This window comes from Eurosta solidaginis, chromosome X, assembly GCF_040869045.1.
Source record: "Eurosta solidaginis isolate ZX-2024a chromosome X, ASM4086904v1, whole genome shotgun sequence".
Lineage (NCBI taxonomy): Eukaryota > Metazoa > Arthropoda > Insecta > Diptera > Tephritidae > Eurosta > Eurosta solidaginis.
This window is the reverse complement of record NC_090324.1, coordinates 25,861,191-25,873,123: the sequence shown is the minus strand read 5'-3', so window position 1 is coordinate 25,873,123 and position 11,933 is coordinate 25,861,191. Positions and strand designations below refer to the sequence as shown.

General features: G+C 37.2%; 1 protein-coding gene and 1 pseudogene across 1 annotated transcript in view; both read left to right on the top strand.

The window, feature by feature from the left end:
* Window positions 1-11,933, top strand: part of Syt7 (Synaptotagmin 7) — a 1,421,749-nt gene that overhangs the window by 544,293 nt on the left and 865,523 nt on the right. The gene's annotated exons all lie outside the window — the stretch shown is intronic.
* LOC137234375 (nuclear pore complex protein Nup205-like) overlaps window positions 76-11,933 on the top strand; it is a 32,358-nt pseudogene continuing 20,500 nt past the window's right edge.

The window sequence follows — 11,933 nt, the reverse complement described above, 5'->3', positions numbered from 1 at the left end:
ATTTACATTTAAACTATCATTATTTGATAAACGCTTATCGAAAAAAATGTAAACGCACTAATAGACGGGTGAAAAATGGTCGAGCGCATTTTGGAGGAGGAGGAGTGCAGCTGCAGCACTCAGCCGCCAGCTGACACGGTCGCCGGCGGAGCTGGGGGTGGTGCTGGTGGTAATGGCAATACCCCTGTCACTGCTGGCGGTGTGGTTATCTCCACGAATGCAGATGGCAGTCAAGCTGCAGGTGGACATAATGAAATCACTCGTAACAGCAGTGAAGATGTTTCGGGCAGGGAGTCCAGCGATGCACCGAAAATGATATGCGCTTCCAATGTCCGAAGGGTTATAATGGTGCTGATTCATATGAAGGTGGCGATGAAAGGAGGACTTACAACTTGTTGGTATTCGTTTCATTTTCGGGAAAACAGATCATGAAAATCTATCCATAGGATTCCGTTGAGTCAGTATACTTGCAACGCAACATTTACGAGTATTTAGGACCAGGTCGTCCATGGTATGCTGGTATGCGAATATCATCTCCAAGTAATAACCCGTGTTTTAGTTTAGTATTTACCAGAACAATTTTAAAAACGGAGCCGAGTGAATGCTGCAATGACCCTGAAATCTGCATTACCCTTTAATACACAAGGTCTCTCTTGTTCACCGTATTTCAATTATAATCTGTTTGGCTATGATGAGGGTTGGATATCTTCATTGCAAATACTTTGGACGATTTAAAGAATTTCAGAAATACTGTAAGTTGTTTGGAATTGATAGCGAAATGCTCATTTAGTGCAATTAAGGGAGCGGTAAGTTTTTTTTTTTTTTAAAAACAAGCCAATATTTATTTCTAACATGTTTGCTTAATAATTGCTAGATGTTCAACGAAAATTTTAGATCAGTCACTTCAAAGATCATAATGTGTCTTAAAGGATGAACAACAACGATTTGTCGATAAGGAGAGATTACTGACGATTTCAGCAGCACAAAAAATCTGTGGTAGAAAACAAAATGGTATGTGTAAACTTTTATTAAATACACGCTTGATATGTTTATGTCTTCTACTGGGGAGTTATAGTGCGATCGCTTTGGGTTTAACCTGGGAAGATATTTGCAACTAGAATAGCTAGTGGTGTGTGAAGATATATGTTAATTTAGCAGAAGAGTCATAACACTAAAAACTATTATCGAAACATGATTAAATTATGTTAAAATTTTGAGGAAGTCCCGTGGGCTCAGGATGAGGGAATAAAGGCGCCTGGCAAAGTTCAGTAGTCATACTGCCTTAGACATAACCATTTTTTCCTTAGCCATATCTACTGGCATCGGCTATTGGTGCCGGAACCTTAAAAATTTGAGAATTTCAAAAAAAAAAGGAAATGCAGAAAAGGTATTAACAAATTGCACAATTAATAAGTCATTTGGTGGAAACTTATCTTAGATTTCCGCGTTCGCTAATAACATTAAGAGTACCCCATTCTTACTTCTTCGATTATAGGACCAACAGTCTTTGCATACCCTCAGTTTTAGTAACCATCTTTTATTTCTACGCTCTCAAGGGCCATTACATCGTCTCTCACTTTTGTTTAATGTAAATGCAGAGCACGGCGATTGAAGTAGTCCGTAGGGACGAAGTCCACCCGGTGCTCAATACCTGTGTCAATCTGGTTGAACAGTGAGCCAACCACTTGAGTTTCAAGCACCCGATTAAAGCCGCGGGTACGTATCCTATCTCTGGTAACAAACCCAGACCACCAGCTTCTCTTTCTTTCCTATTGTCTTCCTCCGACATGTTCTCTTTCTTTCCTATTGTCTTCCTCCGAGATCCTACAACCAAGTCACACACTTTCACTCACACGAAGGTAAATTCAAGTCAGAACGAACTCAGGTGCTTAGACTGTCACGAATTCACAACAAAAATTTCGTTCATAGACGATTTAAAAAAAAAAATATAATAAAAAATACAAATAAATAACTAAAGTTTCACGTACTTAAGCCTGAATTCAAATTTCAAAAAATTCCGTAAAATAATTGCAAAATTTAAATTAAAAGAAAAGTTATATAAAAAATTCTTTAACTCGAATTTCAAACTAGCATTCAGCCAAAAAAAAATCCAAAAAATTTATGTTGAATCGAATAATGCAAACGAGTATTGAAATTACCGATTTTCGAAACTGAATTTGATAAAATTTGCCAGTGCAAAATTTAGATAGATGAAAAAAAAAATAAAATAATAACAAGTAAGGAAGGCTAAGTTCGGGTGTAACCGAACATTACATACTCAGTTGAGAGCTATGGTGACAACATAACGGAAAATAACCATGTAGGAAAATGAACCGAGGGTAACCCTGGAATGTGTTTGTATGACATGTGTATCAAATAAATTTAAAGAGTATTTTATGAAGGAGTGTGCCATAGTTCTATAGTTGGACGCCTTTTCGAGATATGGCCATAAAGGTGGACCAGGGGTGACTCTAGAATGTGTTTGTACGATATGGGTATAAAATTAAAGGTATTAATGAGGGTTTTAAAAAGGAGTGGTGGTAGTTGTAAAGGTGGTCGTCTTTTCGAGATATCGGCTTAAAGGTGGACCAGGGGTGACTCTAGAACGCGTTTGTACAGTATGGTATCAAACGAAAGGTGTTAAAGAGTATTTTAAAATGGAGTGGGCCTTAGTTCTATAGGTGGACACCTTTTCGAGATATCGCCATAAAGGGGGACCATGGGTGAATCTAGAATGTGTTTGTACGATATGGGTATCAAATTAAAGGTATTAATGAGGGTTTGAAAAGGGAGTCGTGGTGGTTGTATAGGTTGGCGCTTTTCGAGATATCGGCATAAAGGTGGACCAGGGTGACTCTAGAATGTGTTTGTACAATATGGGTATCAAACGAAAGGTGTTAATGAGTATTTTAAAAGGGCGTGGGGCTTAGTTCTATAGGTGGACGCCTTTTCGAGATATCGCCATAAAGGTGGACCAGGGGTGACTCTAGAATGTGTTTGTACGATATGGATATCAAATTAAAGGTATTAATGAGTGTTTTAAAAGGGAGTGGTGGTAGTTGTATAGGTGGTCGCCTTTTCGAGATATCGGCATAAAGGTGGACAAGGGATGACTCTAGAATGCGTTTGTACAATATGGGTATCAAACGAAAGATATTAATGAGTATTTTAAAACGGAGTGGGCCTTAGTTCTATAGGTGGACGCCTTTTCGAGATATAGCCATAAAAGTGGGCCAGGGGTTACTCTAGAATGTGTTTGTACGATATGGGTATCAAACAAAAGGTGTTAATGAGTATTTTAAAATGGCGTGGGGATTATTTCTATAGGTGGACGCCTTTTCGAGATATCGCCATAAAGGTGGACCAGGGGTGACTCTAGAATGTGTTTGTACGATATGGGTATCAAATAAAAGGTATTAATGAGGGTTTTAAAAGGGAGTGGTGGTAGTTGTATAGGTGGTCGTCTTTTCGAGATATCGGCATAAAGGTGGACCAGGGTGACTCTAGAACGCGTTTGTACAGTATGGGTATCAAACGAAAGGTGTTAATGAGTATTTTAAAAGGGCGTGGGCCCTAGTTCTATAGGTGGAGACCTTTTCGAGATATCGCCATAAAGGGGGACCATAGGTGACTCTAGAATGTGTTTGTACGATATGGGTATCCAATTAAAGGTATTAATGAGGGTTTTAAAAGGGAGTGGTGGTAGTTCTATAGGTGGTCGCTTTTTCCAGATATCGCCATAAAGGTGGACCAGGGGTGACTCCAGAATATGTTTGTACGATATGGGTATCAAATGAAAGGTGTTAATAAGTATTTTAAAGGTATTAATTAGGGTTTTAAAAGGGAGTGGTGGTAGTTCTATAGGTGGACGCTTTTCGATATATCGCCATAAAGGTGGACCAAGAGTGATCTGGAATGTGCTTGTGCGATATGGGTATCAAATTAAAGGCTTTTAAAAGGTAGTGGTGGTAGTTGTATATGTGAAGGCGTTTTCCAGATATTGACCAAAATGTGGACCGGGTGACCCAGAACATCATATGTTGGATACCGCTAATTTATTTATATATATAATACCACGAACAGTATTCCTGCCAAGATTTTAAGGGTTTTTTTATTTCGCCCTGCAGAACTTTTTCATTTCATTCTACTTAATATGGTAGGTGTCACACCCATTTTACAAAGTTTTTTTCTAAAATTATATTTTGCGTCAATAAACCAAATACCATGTTTCATCCCTTTTTTCGTATTTGGTATAGAATTATGGCATTTTTTTTGTTTTTGGTAATTTTCGATATCGAAAAAGTGGGCGTGGTCATAGTCGGATTTCGGGCATTTTTTATACCAATACAAAATGAGTTCAGATAAGTACGTGAACTGAGTTTAGTAAAGATATATCGATTTTTGCTCAAGTTATCGTGTTAACGGCCGAGCGGAAGGACAGACGGTCAACTCTGTATAAAAACTGGGCGTGGCTTAAACCAATTTCGCCCTTTTTCACAGAAATAAGTTATCGTCACAGAAAGTAAGCCCCTACCAAATTTCACAAGGATTGGTAAATTTTTGTTCGACTTATGGCATTAAAAGTATTCTAAACAAATTAAATGAAAAAGGACGGAGCCACGCTTATTTTGAAATTTTCTTTTATTTTTGCATTTTGTTGCACCATATCATTACTGGAGTTGAATGTTGACATAATTTACTTATATAATGTAAAGATATTAATTTTTTTTTTTAATTTGTTTAAAACAAAATTTTTTTTAAAGTGGGCGTGGTCGTTCTAAGATTTTGATAATTTTTATTAAACATACATATAGTAATCGGAGTAACGTTCCTGCCAAATTTCATAATGATATCTTCAACGACTGCCAAATTACAGCTTGCAAAACTTTTAAATTACCTTCTTCTAAAAGTGGGCGGTGCCGCGCCCATTGTCCAAAATCTTACCGATTTTCCATTCTGCGTCATAAGTTCAGCTCACCTACCAAGTTTCAACGCTTTATCCGTCTTTGGTAATGAATTATCGCACTTTTTCGGTTTTTCGAAATTTTCGATATCGAAAAAGTGGGCGTGTTTATAGTCCGATATTGTTCATTTTCAATAGCGATCTGAGATGAGTGCTCAGGAATCTACATACCAAATTTCATCAAGATACCTCAAAATTTACTCAAGTTATCGTGTTAACGGGCGGACGGACGGACGGACATGGCTCAATCAAATCTTTTTTCGATCCTGATGATTTTGATATATGGAAGTCTATATCTATCTCGCTTCCTTTATACCTGTATAACCAACCGTTATCCAATCAAAGTTAATATACTCTGTGAGCTCTGATCAACTGAGTATAAAAAGGAGCAATTCAAAAAAGTTTTTTTTTTTGCTTTTTTTTAGCAAGGAGATGTCTTCCGATTTCGAAGGGATGGGTGAACAAAGATATTAAAAAAATTAAAATTTACGGGGCTTAAACCTAAACTCAAATTTCGAATAAACAAATTTTCAACCGCTTTTATAGAATAAAAAAAATTATAAAAACGGAATTCACCAAATCCAATTTTACACAATAGGGATACGGGATTTACGAAATTTAACTCAATTTCAGCTTTCCAAATAAAAATCAGAAGTATGGACAAAAGAAAAATAGAGATCGAAAACTTTTGGGTATCAAATGATAGGTATTGATGAGAGTTTTAACAAGGAATATCGACCAAAATGTGGACTAGGGGTGACCCTGGGGTGATTTTATACGATATAGGTATTAAATTACGGACGGGTATTAATAAAATGTGAACCTTTAAAGAGATATCGACCAAAATGTGGACCAGGGCTGACCAGGTGATTTCGAAATTTTATTGCGTTTTTAGTACTTTATATGCCACCAAACTACTAAATTGTTGGGCCGATTTAGTTTGCGTTTGGAACCTGCTTCAGCGCTTTGGAAGGAAACGTTCCTAATGATAGATACCCCATCTCACCTCACCACGCCCCATCTCACCTCACCGAATTTCACCACACCTAACCGCAGCTCACCTCACCTCATCACACTTCACCCCACCACAAGTAACAGTAATTGTCATGCATAATTCGTCGTGCTTGCGGTTTTTCTTCTTTCATTACAATTAGCTCGCGTATTAATTAAAAAATAAGTACGTATGTACATGTGAACCAGCGGAAACTTAAAAAGAAAACGCAATGATTGAGATATGTTTAAAACATAGTACACATTGGAAAATTTAGAAAATACATTTAGCGATTGAAAAATATTTAAAAAAATCGTAAACATTGGATTCAGTGATTGACAGCTATTAAAAAATTTTATAAATAAAAAGTGAATTGTGTTTTTGTGCTGATAATAATAAATTTTTGCTTCTTTTTTCTCAAGTTTAAAGTAAATTTTTCAGTGAGCACTAATTATGCCCCCAATACGACGAAATATCGGTCGTCGTACCCGTAATGATAGACGTTTGTCTTACCGCTCAGAAGAACAACGCGAACGATTTAATGTAGGCAGACATGAACGAAATGCATGGTTACGTTCTGCTCGAAGTGAATAAGAAAGGGAAGAACGTAATAAAAGTGATAGATTAAGGATGCAGCGTAGTGCGGTTGTTCGTAATCGATCTAATGATAGGAGTGGACGTTACAATTTGAATGCTCATGTTGGTAGACAAACCCGTGTTCGTAACAATTTAGAAAGTGTCGCGTTCGAATAAGATCCCGCAGTTGATTACGATTCACACACATCCATTGTTATTGGCACAATGAACAAAATTTGTCAGTACTGTGGTGCGAAAAGATTCAAAAATGAAGCAGTGGGGTTGTGCTGTGCAAACGGAAAAATTAAACTGCCGGTATTGCAAGCTGCACCTTAGCCTTTGATTTCATTGCTGTCCAGAGCAACAGGACAATCGGATCATTTTTAAAAAAATATATAAGCATATAATTCGTGCTTCCAAATGACGTCATTTGGCGCAACTAATATAATACATAATCACTTTATGCCGATTTTCAGGGTAATTTAGTCCCTTGATGTCAGCTACATTATTTTCGGTGAATATGTGAAAAAATATCAGGAAGTTTTAAATTTTTTTCCTCGATAAATGTAATGTCGGTAATTTTAGAGGCGGCCACCGTGGTGAGATGGTAGCGTGCTCCGCCTACCACACCGTATGCCTGGGTTCACACCCCGGGCAAAGCAATATCAAAATTTTAGAAATAAGATTTTCAATTAGAAGAATATTTTTCTAAAGGGGTCGCCCCTCGGCAGTGTTTGGCAAGCGCTCCGGGTGTATTTCAGCCATGAAAGGCTCTCAGTGAAAAGTCATCTGCATCGCAGATGCCGTTCGGACCGGCATAAAACATGTAGGTCCCGTCCGGCCAATTTGTAGGGAAAATCAAGAGGAGCACGACGCAAATTGGAAGAGAAGCTCGGCCTTAGATCTCTTCGGAGGTTATCGCGCCTTACATTTATTTTTTTATTAATTTTAGAGTAAATATTAAATGAATAGATACTTTAAGGCCCACCTGCTCAACGGCAAGTTAAATTTATAGCTCAGAGTTAATTTTAAAGTTTGTCAAAAATTTATGAATTTAACCCCTTCATTTGATGTCAACTCTGAGTTAAAAATATGCATTTTTGTTTAGCAAGTGGGCTTAAGAAACCTTAGTAATATGATATCAAAAATTTGAGATTTTCTCGAAAATTAACACAACTATGTATATTTAATGAGAAAAATACATGTAAGTGAAATTCTCTTAAAGTTTGCTGCTTTCGTTGTCCACACAGGTGTGTGCTGATATGTATGCACTTTTATTCATAGTTTAATTCAATAAATGGTTATAAACTGCAACTTTATTTCAAATAGATTCAAGGGCAAATTTATCATCGAATAGGATCATTATTACCATTGACCAGTATTAACCAACAATTCTTGCAAATTTATTTTATCGGCAATTCGAATGTCGAGTTGGATCGTCGATGTACAATTCAATCGAACGTCAGACGAGAAATTGTGGAACAGCTGCAGATATTGTTGCACTAAGAAAATGAATTGGTTCGAGTATTTGAAACAGCACTCGATCGAATGCCATCGGATAACCATAAAGTTGTCATTCGTGCAGATAAAGTATCACATGGACAACATCCAGGTAGATTTAACGCACCTACGATTGATGATGTTTCCATCGTAATGGTTGGAGAGGAATTTCCATCACGCGACATTTTTTTGCATTGCCGAAACAATCAGCTGCAACGTGTTTGTGAAACACATCGTTCTTATGATGCGTTGCAATATCCAATATTGTTTTGTCGTGGAGAAGATAAATATGAATTTAGTCTTCGATTGATAAATCCCCAAACTGGTACGAGAAGTTGACATTTAAATAAGCTGACTTCCATAACATCACTAGGAAAGAAAATTTGCAAAATATTATGCTTTATAACGCATCAATAAACTAGCCATGTGTAATATTGATGTAGGTCTAAACAAGAGGGTACTGTTGTCAAGTACCATAAAATTTTGCATTAGTACATTTATGAAGCCAGCCCGATTTATTTTTTGTATTTTAAGTAAATATAAACATTTCACATTATCTCCTTAACAGGTTAAAGTATTCCAAATAAGAAAGTGAGCGCAATGAATTACTATTCATACCGATTAATGCTACGTAAAAATAAATATAACCATATTGTTAATTGTCGAAGGTTATTTCACCAATTTGCTGTTGATATGTATGCGAAGATTGAGACAAAACGCTTAAATTTTATAAGATTCAATCAGCAAAATTTAAGATCGGAAGAATACATTCATTTGCGTGATGCAATAAATAATGATGTTAGTATGCATAATATTGGCCCTTTGATAATTTTACCGTCAGCCTACACAGGTAGTCCGCGTCATATGCATGAGTATGTTCGCCATTACGGGCGTCCAGATTTATTTTTGACCTCCACATGTAATCTAAAATTAGATGAGATCAAAGAACATTTGTTTAATGGTCAAATACCTTCCGAGTGTCATGATATAACGATACGTGTTTTTAAACAAAAACTAAAAGCTTTTGTGGACTTCATTGTAAAATTAAAAGTCTTTGGTGAGGTTCATTGCTGGATGATTTCCGTTGAAAGGCAGAAAAGAGGTTTGCCACACGGGCATATGTTAGTTTGGTTGGCGAACAAAATAACACCAAATGAAATTGACAGCGTAATATCTGCTGAGATTCCTGATCAAACCATATAGCTATATGAAGTGGTTGTTTAGGCTAACCCCAAAGGAAAATTAAGTGCTGGCCACCCTAATGTAATCTAATACAAAACCGCTTATTTGTTACGGCCGTTAGCACTCCGCCAAAGGCCCGTTAGCTTTGGGGGATAAACGGAACGCGTGGAATGGAACCCGGTCACTTGGATTACCGCAGCCGCAGTATACGCACGCTCGAGAGTCTTACAGCTACCAGTTTTTTAAACCATATAAAACGTCACACCGCCAGAACGCAGAGTCTGCCTTTATATTCCTAACGGTGCTCAAATTAAAAGTGACACAAAGAAAAAAGTGGTAAATTTTTTTTTCATATAAATCACTTGCGGTGATTTAAAATTACTAAATAAACAGTGCTATTACAAAGCCTTTTGTCTATCCGATACTCTACCCCACCCGGGGTAAGAGGTATTGGACACAGCTTAAGGCTAGCAGTCAGTGACCTAAAATCTTATTAACTCTCCTTGAAACTTTATACCGCACTGCACTTTCGGTTCTTGCAACCATCGCGGTTATAAATAATTAAACAAATTTTTTGAGCTTATTCTTGACAATAACCGGTGCTTGTCCAAATTTCTATAACACCACTTTGGTCGTTATCAGAATATTGAGAAAAAATCGCTAACACAGTGCTTTCTGCTCGTTTAAAAATTTAAACGTGCACACACACACGTTTTATTGCAAAATACCATTTATTGGCTCTAGCTACAAGCGTTAGTTTTGTGGCAAGCAAATTTTCCTTGGACACTTAGCACCAGCAATATACATTTTATTAGAGTAGACATAACCTCACTTCTCACATTGCACACCGGTCACTTATTCAGGCTCACTGTTTTGTCAATTTAAGTACAATATCTTCTTTTCTTAAAGCAATATAAATGGGGTTTGAGTCGTTTAATCCTCACATTTATATTCGATTTCTTGTTAATTGTATCTTTATATCACATATTTATTATACTTATATCACACACACGTATATAATTATTTTTCATAAATTCTGGTATTCAGTGGCGAAGAGCTGAACATTAAATTTATATATTTGGTTATAATAAATTTAAAAAGATCATAAAGAGGTTAATCCAAAAATTTTCATTTGCGTTAAATTCTTTGAGTGGTGGTGTTAGGTTATTGAAACCCTTCCCTTTGTTTCTGAGTATCACACTCGAATTTTCTAACTAGATCCTGCATAGTAGTTATTATCGTTTAAATATCAAACGATATGGAGAAATTCATAAAAGCAGCTGATGAGGTGGCACAGTTTGAGGCTGAGTTCAACGACAGACCTCAAACTGAACACACAAAATATACTCTAGCCATTCACCAAGAAGAGTTAAATAATAATTGGAGAAAGACAAAGCTAGCTTATGAGGATCTCTTGTACTCTGAAACGGTAGAGAAAAATGTGTTAGCGCAGGCCAAACCGAAATACCAAGCGACGTATTCCGCATATTTACGCGGCAGTGCGACCATGGCTGAACTAATAGCAAAGCTAAATAAACGCGATATGCAGGGAGAAGGGCACCTGATCTAGAACACAGCATGCGCCTATCTCCGTGCGATACGGATGTATTCAAAGGTGACTACCTCTCCTGGCCAACGTTCCGTGACATGTTCACGGCAATATACATACGGAATAAGCGCCTCACCCCGGTTGAGAAGTTATTTCACCTCAACCAAAAACCCAGGGTGAGGCAAGAGATATAGTTAAAAAATGCCCACTTACAAACGATGGGTTTGACACAGCGTGGAAGAATTTAGGGGAAAGATATGAGAGTAAACGAATTCTCGTCAATACCCAATTAAAAATATTATTCAATCTTGAAAGCGTAGAAAGTGAGTGTGGCACCGCGATTAAAATACTTCAGTGGGAAATAAACAACTGCATCTCAGTCCTGAAAGCTCATCAAATTGAGATAGGCAATTGGGATGCGATATTCACATATTTATGCTCCACCAAACTACCCGAAAGCACGCTAGCTTTATGGGAACAGACCATAGAGAATAAAACTGAAATATCGAAATGGGAAGATTTTTATAAATTTTTATCGAACAGGTTCCAGACCTTGGAAACAGTCTCGGGATTAACAGGTAGCAAAAATACCAAAGCTCCCAAACAACCACCACCCAAAGATAATAATGATTCGTCTCAAAAGAAAGCAGGCGCCTACTAACCTCCGATCTGGAGGTTCTTTTTAAATGAACAAGTAGATTTTATTCTGGGTGGAGATATTTACGCACAGATAATGCTATGCGGTATACGAAAAAATGTTTTAGGCACCCTCCTTGCCGGCAGGTGTGTGTCATTTTTTAATGAGGTATCGCTGGAAAAACAAGTAGCGTCATTTTGGGAGTTGGAAAACATTCCCAAAAACCATATTTATACCAAAGACGAAAATTACTGCGAGGAGTTGTATCAAGAAACCACCAAAAGAAATAAAGATATAAATATATCGTGTCTTTGCCTTTTAAGCAGGATTTTCAAAGGGTATCTCATTAGGACCGTCGCTTAAAAGCGCGTGCTCACAATTTTTTAGAAATGAAACCCGGTTAGCGAAAAATCCCGAATTGCAAACGGAATACAATCGAGTCGTATCAGAATACGAAACGTTAGCTCATATGGCACGGGTAGAAGAGCATTTCCGGCAGACACATGCGATACCTATGTATGTCGACGACGTTTTA